Source organism: Pseudorasbora parva, chromosome 6 (assembly GCF_024679245.1).
Source record: "Pseudorasbora parva isolate DD20220531a chromosome 6, ASM2467924v1, whole genome shotgun sequence".
Classification (NCBI taxonomy): Eukaryota; Metazoa; Chordata; class Actinopteri; order Cypriniformes; family Gobionidae; genus Pseudorasbora; species Pseudorasbora parva.
In genome coordinates this window covers 22,283,049-22,294,267 of record NC_090177.1, presented here as the reverse complement: position 1 = coordinate 22,294,267, position 11,219 = coordinate 22,283,049, and positions in this window count along the sequence as shown.

The window sequence follows — 11,219 nt, the reverse complement described above, 5'->3', positions numbered from 1 at the left end:
TGACTTAAATGTATGCGTTTCGAGGGCAAAATCAACGGCAAAATGAATCTGCAGCAGTCAAGTGATACAGTTCAGTGCTATTTAAGTTGTTTTTTGTTCATTATTATTGTAATGTTATGTGCTTTGAGACATGCCATAATGCCTTCTCTTTTTATTTTATTTTTTGCTCCCTGCTGTAAAGGCATGGCTTTGAAGGTAGGGTGGGATCTAATGCTTTCAAAGCTAGCTCGCTATTGATAGCCTCTATGAAAACTGCCTGACTCACCTATAAGATGTTTTAAATTCACATCTGCATGTGGGTTATTGTGGATTAATGTGGTTTATTTGTTCAATTATTAAATCTATTTCTTATATATATAATTATTATTGTTACATATTTTATTTTTATTTATTTTTCACAATTCTTTTTCTTTTAGAAGTAAAATCCTGTTTGGGGAAATCCTCTCCATACAGAAATTCATTTCACAATTACTGACTAAAATTACTGAGGTCTAACGTTAAGCTCTCTGTTCACCAAAAGGGTTTCAGTGGCGAAAGGTGCATGTGTGTGTTGCCGTGTCTCATTATCCACTGATCCACATTATAACACAGAGTAGGCCAATCTGATAACATGGAGGCAATGTTATATAGACCAAAAGTTCACCAGTGTCAACCACCTAAAAGAATCCTGAACTGTTGGAAAAGGAGGAGGCACTGGCTGCTTTGTCATGCATGTGAAAATGAGTCTAACCAACAAAAGCATGTGGCTCAACAGCTTCAGAGTCAAAGGGGGAGTGTATGTGTGTTTGCATGATGTTTACTGAAACACATTCTAACCTGTATCTTTACTGGAACAATATACTAACGGCTGTCACCCTGTTACGGAAACTACACATAATTATGGACGCCAGTCAAGATTTCTGTTAAGATTCTCTGACAGCAGAAGACAGGTACGACAGCTTATCCTCACCATAAACCAACACCAAGCCTCACTAGGACAACTCCTAACCACAACTGTATGAGGAATTTTATTGATGATTTGGATTCAATTGCACTGAAAATGGAGAAACAAAAATGCACAAACAAAAATAAAATGTTTAATTTGATGCCATCAAAACACTATAAAAAAAAGTTCAGGGTTGAAGCATATTTATGGCATGCTAAAGGAAATAGTTATGCACTTCGGCCTATGTCTAGTGTGTCTCATAGTCAATTAAGCCGTAAACTTCTGTTTACTTAGTTGTGGTTTGAAATGTTTATGTTTAGAACTAAATTACAATTATTTCAATCCACAAAAATTGTTTTTTTTTTTTTTTGAGTTTTTGATGTATTATGACTGTCTCAACTCATGTGCCCCATAGGAGGCGTATTACAGAAAGATCCCAACCTCAGAATCCTATCTTATCTGTTTGGTAAGCAGTTTGGACCTTAGTTAGGACAGAAGCTATTGCAGAATGACATGTATATCTTTGGATAGAAAAGGGGTATTACAGAAGCTTCCTAACTAGACAAAAAAATCCTAAAAACTGTCTTTTGGGATAACCCCACTGGTGTCCTAGTCCTAACTTCCAAATTATTTGAGTTATATGTAAAAAAATCACATAGCAATAGCCCTGTCTGATAATGGAATCACATAAATGATGAAGATGAAGAACAGTGATGTGTGAAAGGTGGAAAAGATATTTTGAACACTCAAATGAAGTGAGACTCCCATGAAATGTAGTGATAGGCTTTGCCTTTTTCTACCAAGCTTATCAAAAATTCTCTTGCAGCATTTAATTAAAAGCACACTCATTTTGTTTATCCATTTTAATAATCTCTAGCGTTTACTTCGCTGGATGTGTAACGGACCTGAGAGTTGATTACCGAGATCGATGGAGCCATGCTAACTACAGATATGATAAGATTTTGTATGATAGGGTAAGAATCCTAAACCAAGTTAAGATTTGCTTCAGTAATACGAACTGTAACATGTCAAATCTTACCTTAAGACTTAAGTTTCTGTAATACCCCAGATTTCATAATTTACATTAAAGGGTTAATTCAGTGATTAGCATAAGGCTTTCTATCAGTAGAAACCCTGGAGTATATCCGAATGATCATGCTCCCCCCTCTCATATCCCCCTGAGAAGAGAGATTTATGCATTTTATTTCTGGAAAAATTACTCCGGTGACCCAAATATCTTCGATTTGCATCATCGGTAAAATGTTTGGCCAGACACTAAAGCAGGGTTCTCAAATTACCTGGGGGCCGCTGGAGGTAGACTCTGGGTCAGGCTGGGCCGCATCAAATTTTCCAAAAAAACAAAAAAAACAAAAGTACAACTGATCCAATCTTCTCAATCTTTATTATTAACAGTTCTTCAACATTAATGTTTCTTCTGAACATGAACATGGCTTCTCTTGCTTACTCGTGTTTTTTTTATTTTATATTGCCAATATATTTTTGAGATTTTTGGATCTGGTTATCCTTCGTCCTTCGCACCTATCTATTACCAACAGGTGTGTGATGGTAATTGTGTACTAATAAATATGGCCAATAGAAATTAAATCATTATGTAATACTGAAATAATAAATGTTTTTATTTTTGTTTAAAATAATAGACCATTTCAAAGCAAGGCCATAACCAGGTCAAATAGATCAGTGAATGAAATTCTAGATCTAATTCTAGTTGGGAAATAATACATTTGGGACCATTTGCAAACAATATTTGCATTAATTGTCATCAAATATATTATTTGTCCCGAGGTTTTTCGCATGAGTGAATAAATACGCACATCAGCTGCTTATATTTGAGTTCCTCAGTGGTCTAATAGTAGACTTTTAGTAAATAGTCTCAAATGTTCAGAGTTTTAATCCGCTCATATAGTTTTCTTCATTAAATGTTCATGATTGTATATTAAGAGAATGGAAACGTTGCATTTTGTGTGCATTTGTGTGTGCAATTTAGTTTTGTGATTTTTCCGGATAGAATAGTCTCTCTCCGCAAAAGGCATTACGCGATAGATTGACACGCTCGTCTGTGTGTGTGTGTGTGTGTGTGTGTGAAGACTACGAGAGCATGTGCTAGAGCCAAAAGAGAATGTAAATCCCGCCTACTTTGATTTGATTGGCCATTTGAGCGCCGTTAAACCACATTCATTTCGACTGTTTGAACATGTCAATCATGCGGTGTCAACCAATTATACCGCATGAGAGAGGGCCGAGCTAACTCTCTCAAACACACACACACGCAAAGTCAGGCATAAAGCGCGGCACACACAACGACTCCGCCAAAAATGGTTTTCAGAGCAACGCGCGGGCCACACTAACACTAAACTTTGATGTCAAGTAGGGGGCCACAAAATATCATCCTGCAGGCCGCAAGTGGCCCGCGGGCCGGGAGTTTGAGACCCCTGCGCTAAAGACTACTGCCAGCAGAGGGAGCTATTTCCGCATGTTTTCAACTCGCACATGGGGGATGGGGTCACACTCACAGCTCAGCTCGGCTCAGGCATTCTATTTTATCTTCTTAAGTTAATTCCTATGAAAGTTAATCTTCCAAAGGCATGAACTGAAAACGCGCCAGACTGAACACGCGCTGAGAAATACTGCCGCATGGATGCGTTTACCTCAGCTCTCATCAAGCTTATCACGTGTAATCTGACTCCTGCTGCATTTGTGCTGACACTCACTCAGTGGCTAAATCACAATATATTAAACAGACACGTTGTTTTTAATTGTAGTGTCTGTTCTCTAACTGAGCTGATTAAATGAAGATGAACGCGGTGGTGGGAAAGTAAAAGTGATTCAGTTGGTGGCTTTGGGAGTGGCCTCACAGGGCAGCGAAGCATTCTGGGAATTGTAGTCTTTCATCCCCAATGAGACAAAATACATTTTCTGTATTTTCTCAGTCTAGAAAGAACCAAATTCAAAAATAATTTCACATTTCTACTACATTAATGAACCAGTTTAAATACAGATTCATCTTCCCAGTGCTGAAGTACCCCTTTAACCCACAATAGCAATGGTCTGAGGTAAAAGGCCAAATTCAAGCAACATCCTGCTCATCCTGCAGCCTGTTTGTTTCTTTTAAATGAGAAAGTTTGATTACTCTCCATTTCCACAAACAGTGTTCATTGTAGATAAATATTAAAACAACTGTAGCAATTCTGCTTTTATTTTTATTTCGTATAATAGTTATTATCACATGAGCTGCTCCACTATCACCGCATAGCCTAGAGTTTTGACTGTTTTTAAAAAATTCCTTGCAGACTGGTTACGTAGCCTTCATAGGGACAGACATTACAGCCCTGTATGGCTTTTAAAGGAGTTGTATAACCTGAAATATCTCGGTTGTGGGTTTAAAGCATTCAAGAGATGCTTCATTACTTAGGCAACTGTAATCACAATTCTGTCCCTGCAAAAAAAGACTCAAAATGTCTGTGCAATATAAGGGCAGAATACAGCTGACTGGCCCATATGTTAGATTATACAGTTCTCTTTATACTGCCTTATTTTGAATTGAATCACTGTTTTAAGTTTGACAGTTGCACATTAGCATATGTCTGAAGTTACTTTTTGAGTCATTTTTGCTCATAGCCCAGGAACACTGACCCTGTGAGTCAGAAAGCCACTTTCCATAAAACATTTTGGTTAATGATAATCAAGACCTTGTAGATGGGCTGTGCATCACATGCTCCACAACCTTTAATGTAGGCCTATGATAAAATGAATAATTATACATGGTTCATGGATTTTTTTTCCTCTCAGATGTTTTAGTTATTTTAACATGTTTAATGAGATTTCTATTGAACATTCAGAGAACATTTAAAAATAACAATACTATCATGTTTACAAAGTTATAAAATGGAACATTCCCTTAATGTTTTCTCTAGCGTTGGCATAAATAAAGGAAATAATAATGGTTTTTTTTTTTTTTTTTTTTTTTTATTCCTCCACATAGATGTTTTTTTTTTGTTTTTTTTTTACTGTTCAGAGAACATTCAGAAATATTGTTTTATAACATCAGTTTTGTTAGCGTTGTTAGCAAACTGCTCAGAGATTTGTTAGGCCTAGAGCTATCTTTTGTGTCTGCTCTTCTTTTGGCTCTTCACTGGAGGACAGGAAGGTTTTGATTGCCGGGAAGGATTAAGATTTAGGAAAAGTACTTGAGATCAATGAGTGATTGTTCCTGGACCAAATTAGTTTGGCTCAAAATGTTTTATAACTCATCATGGTAAGATAGAAATATCTGCTGTTTCAGCATTGGGTTTTCCACCAGTATTAGAGCATTATTTACATGTTTTGTTTGTTTTTTCATGTTCAGTTTTCACAAGGCCTCTGAATGGCTGGTGCAATATTCAAGCTAGACTCGTGAAAACAGGATGAACCGGTTTGAGTGCAGGTGTCGTTCAGTCATATCTGAAAAAAGCACTATAGTTTAGCATAGAAATAGTTTAGCATTGATATCATTTACCTGGTGCCATGTAAATGTTTTATATTTAATCAAATTAGTGTTGCAAGAGGCCAAACATGTGAAAGATAAACAAATAGTGCAGAAACTCTGATGTAGACTATGATCACGATTCCACCACCACACAAGTCAGCAGAACACTCACAGTCAGGGCGCCCTCTGTCGGTTATAGAGCATTGTTGCAGGACAAATGCAGCACAGCACAATGTGCCATTTAAGTGTATGGATAACTTTGGTTTGAAGGCAGTTTACTGGAAAATAATATTTCGTTTCTATCGTGCCATACAAATAGTTGTAATTATGTAAGTACACTTTATAGGGGGGAGTCAGGTGAATTAGGCTACTAAAATGCCTATAATTATAACAATTAATTGATATTGTATATTTTTTTATATCATTGTCCTCACAAAAAGCGTCACAAAAACCACATAAAACTAGCTATTTCTTAATATATTTTCATCATTGTTTGTGTTACCTCTATCTCTTAATAATAACTAAGAGTTTTTGCCTCCCAATGTATTTTGGCTTGATAGTTGAATAGGAATGTTTATGTTGTTATTTAAGTAAATAATATTGCATGGACTTTATGGGTGTTGTCTCATGCAGATGTTAACATTCAACGTAACTACTTAATTGGCTGTTATGTCAATGGGATCCGGAAGGAGGCGCTGTTGTTGACTAATGACACGGGGAGCTCGAACAGACTCGCGTCGTTGTCATGTAGGCCTCGCTGGTTCACCCCCATCTGAAAGAGCCATCAAGTCTTTGGTAGCTACAGTAAACCAATGTCATCCGATGCCTTTACCAGCCCTCAATTATGTGAGTCACATCATTCAAAGTGTTGATATGCATACACAAATCTTATTTAGAATTAGAGTAAAATAAATAAACAAATACGAGCCTCGCAGCATGATGAATTAGACCAGAGATAAATGTGGCCTAAGTGGCTCGACTGGTTAAAAAGATACAGGATTGTTTTCAGATGCAATTTGCTTGTGAGATAGAATGTATTTTAAAACTCTATTGTGATAGATACTAGCCTATATTAAAGGTCAAATAATCTACCATTTCCATTGTTTTGATCTAAAGCAGAAAGTTAGGAGATAGTTCACCCAAAAACTCCCCCTCAAGTTGTTCCAAACTTGTAAGAATTTATTTCTTTTGCTGAACTGATATTTTGAAGAATGTTGGGAACCAAACAGTTGATATGCCCCACTGACTATAGCCTAATTTTAGCATATTCAAGTCTGTCTATTATGTTCTTGGCATTGGGCAAGATGTCCCAACATGAAGGCCATGCTTGTCTAGTGCTCTTAATATGCTCTGCGTTGAAATTATTTTTTCCTCCTTTTATTATCAGGTCATCTTGCAAGTCTTTGGCAGTAAATTGAGGGTTTTTCTCAGTTGCTCTGATCATACATTTTATTCCGATTAATAATATTGTGCTTTTTCTTTGTGCTTTCCTCAATTGATTTCTGGTACAACACATTTTAAACTTACAAATAAGACGTCCATCTGTGTCTATTAGAACTTTTATTTTTATTATTTTTATGAGAGCTCTTTTAACTTTGCATGAGCTGAATGTATGTCTGTGTAACAGCACACACTTAATCACTTTTGTTATAGAGTTTCCCAGGCTTAATTGTATTTTAACACAATTTTGTACCATACATACAAATAAGTGACTTAAAAACAGCTATATTAAGAAACTCTGTACCTTTAGAAAAGCCTGTATTTTTTTATTTTATTTTTATTGTCAGTGTCCAGTAGGGATGCAATTTCATGGATCAATACATACCTTGGTTTTTAACCACGGTTTTCGGTTCGGTTTGGTTCATTTTTTGCTTCTTTATTATTCTGTTCTTAGGTGACAGGAACAGAAAGTTATTAGTAATACTGTTTCTTTATTTTACTTAAAAGACCTTACTTAAACTTAACTTTACTTAAAAAAAAAACCTTGATTAGAAGATGAAACCTGGGAAACTATCTTTAAAAGGATACGCTCTTCTTCAATTAATACTAGACATCTTTTCTTAAGATCTTGGAGCCTGTTTTAAGATTACTTTAAGGAGAAAGAATCTGGTAAAGGTTGTTTTTTTGTTGTTGTTGTTTTAGATGTCTATATGCACACAGTATATCATAGTGATTATACTTTCATTTATATGTGGGCCTTTATTATACATGTTTTATGTAGTAATTTTACACACAATTCTGCAACAATTCGATGTATATACTGTTCCTTGAGATGTGTATGTGCTTTTCTTTAATAAACATAAAAAAATTAAATTAAATTAAACCTTGTACACATTCCTAGTGTATTGTATAATATAAAACAAAATATATTTAAAGATTTACAGTGGCAGCTCAAAGCTGTACAGTACATTAAAGTATGAAATTGAATGAATAAATGTAGGCTTAAAAATACATAGTCTTCAATATACAATATACATTGATTAAAAGCTACTGTATTAATACTTTATTCAAGAGCAGTGAGTGATTTTAGCAGGTGAATTGTCCCTTAAAAGGACAATTGTTCACAATCATTGCCAAGACCTGCTCGCATATATACAGACCCTGGGATTTTACTTTCACTTTAGACATAACCGACTGTGTTTATATTAACCTTGTGTGTATTTGACAGTATTAGCGCAGTAAGACTACTTAGCCCAGTAATCACGTGTGTTTGACAGGCGCGCACGCTCAGCACATGTAAAAGGCGAATTAAATATTTAGCCGGCAAGGCTTTAAAACGCGCCTAAACATCCCCTAACTTTAGTGCATATAATTAGATATTTTCTCATATCGGCGCGTAGATTCACAGGCACACTCAAACAGAATGAAATATTTCATAAATAAACTGAGAGAAACATTTAAAACGGAGAGAAATATAAATAATTAATTAAATGCAAAGCAAAAAAAAAACACGCATATGGAACCGTGAATGCCATACCGAACGGTTCAATATTATATTGAGAATTGTGGCATCCCTAGTCTCCAGGAGGTTGCATAATTTTGATTGCAACTATAGTTTCTCAATATAATAATAATAATAATAATAATAATAAATTTTATTTATAATGCACTTTATATAAGATTAAAAAAAAAAAAAAACAAAAAACTACATGCATAGTAATTATAAGAGAATGAGAAAAATGTTTAAAATAGTGTTAAAGCTTAACATATCACACTGCTGGGTAATTCTTCTGTCACTGCTTGACATGTCAGCTACCCTCTTATAATTCCAACATTTTAATGGTGGTGTATTGTAGTCGGAGGTTCCGTGCGAACGCTTGTGTTTGTGTGTGCATTGCTCAATGGAGCGAGCCAGAGAGGCCTGGTTTCCATAGCGCAAAAACACTGATGCAATGACTCTCACTTGCTGAAAGCCCTTATGGGATTGACTCCTAGGACAGGTACTTATTTTATCTTCTACTGGTCTCCGCTGATATGTCACTCTGTTTCCACATACTGTGCTGAGTTCCACTGTCATGATGTTGAGTGTAAAAGAAATATGAATTTGTGTGGGATGTTTTTTATCCCTGAAGCAACGTGGGACTGAAGCTTAACACCATTCACATAAGGCAGAAAGTTCCCTTGACTGCACAAACACCTGTTTAACATTATATGGAATTGGTGGTAAATCTGGGGTAGGTGTGTTCTTTACCTTAGTGCACACTTTAATTGAGATGTTCTCCTATGGGCCATCTGTCCTGTTGTAGTGATGCAGATGGGCCTCGTTAACTCGGGCCGCTAATAATCACGTTCTAAATGAGTCTGTAGATTAGGAGCCATTTGGGGAATCAAGCAGAAGCTCAGAGCAAGCTGTGGTTGGCTTTGCTATTGTTGTCTCATCCACAGACCTTCTACATATTGTCAGTGCCTGTAGTTTTAGTATATAACTACACCAGTGGTTCTCAACTGGTGGATACAACTGATAAGATGACAAGACGTGATGCGGTTTTTCTCCTATGACTTAATTAAAAAATAGTTCATTAATGCATGCAGTATCTTGAATACGCCTCTTTTACAACAATCATGTTTTTAATTTCTGAATCATAAGTTATATTGTGAAATATTATTAACATTTAAAATGACTGTCTTCTATTTGAATTTAAAAATGTAATTTATTCCTGTGATGTCAAAGCTAAATGTTCAGCATCATTACAGTGTCACATGATTATCAGAAATCACTCTGATTTGGTGCTCAAGAAAAATGTATTATTATTAAATGTTGAAAATGTTAAATATTAATATTGTTGTGTAATCAAAAACCACCGTTCTTTGTCATGGACAGTTTAACATTATTTCATTTTGTACTAGTATTATGTTAGGTATTTACTATTAGGAATATTTTTAATATTATATTATTTTAATGATATTTAATATTTTTTTAAAAATTCCCTCTTGTTGTATAATAAATCTTTATGTTGCTGTGTTTGTAACCACTGCTCTACCATCTCACAATCAGATTTGTACTAGTGGCAGGGAATCCAAACGGTCATGAGCAGGTGGTACAAATATATGACCTTGGTTATCAGTGCACACATTCTCCTTTGCACGGAGCTAGTGCTCTGTTCTGTTGGAGCGAGCTTTGCATGTTGGTTTGGTTACACACAGGGAGTCAGAAAAGCATCAGCCAGGCACAGAGTGCTCAGACCAACACCATTTGCTCAGACAACCCATGCAAATGTTTTTGAATAGGAAAATAAAAACGCAAGTTCATTGCAAGCTCTACTACTTTTAGTTTGCCTAAACCTTTCACTTTCTGACCTAATTTCCTGTCTTACCTTGTGGATGGTATGCATTTTTGGCAAGTATTGAAAATTCAGACTCTTGTCTGATCAGTCCGATGATAGGGGGAAAAAAATATTAACTACACCTTTATTCTCACTGACCAATATTTATCCTACAGTGTGTGTTTTGCTTTGACTATTAATGATATTTTGCAGGTAATTGGTGAAATAAGGACTGTCATTTCTCTCTATACTAAATTATCACACAATGGTGATTTGCTTGTGATGCAAATATTAACTGAAGCTTCGTAGAGGAAGACACACACACACACATCCAAGGGCGTATTTGAATTTTAACAAGCGACAGGGAAAATGCACCTGATTTACGTACCGTTGGGGGATGGGGGCGGCTGCCTCTGGGCGTCAGTCTTGGATGTCACCTGTTGACATATGACCCCAGTGTTTGCTTTGTCATTGATTTCCCAAAACATATTTTATAGAGATTGGCATCGATTACTGTAGAGATTGATTAATAGAGATATGTATTATAAATCAAAATAAGTTTTTCCTCAGACTCATAAGGTTACAGGGCCTAATAAATGCTGATTTGATAAGGACTTTGGGTGAGTTCAGGGCTTCTCTTAGCCTTGTGTGTGAAGCTAATGACAGTTATGGAGCAGAGTCTACCACACCGCAGCAGTCTGTGTCTCTTTAGACTTTGAAGTGTGTATTTGTGTGTGGTGTGTGTGTTTTTGTGCCTCAGGATACTGCGTCTGTCTCGCCCTACAGATGAATAGGACCTAAGCCCTGTGCAGTCAGCAGCTGCTTCCTTTGAACGCACGGAAACAAAAAGGCTCTAAATCTGCTCTGCCTCTTTCATCTGCGCATTTGATACCCGTCTTCCTCACCTTACCACCATTGAATGTAACCCCCCAGCACGGAGGTGTTTACGTACATTTCATTCTATAATTCTGCTTTATTTTACTATTTTCTTTAGTCTAAATGTCAAGTTTCTGCTAGATGTTTTTAGAGGGGCAATATATTACCTGGG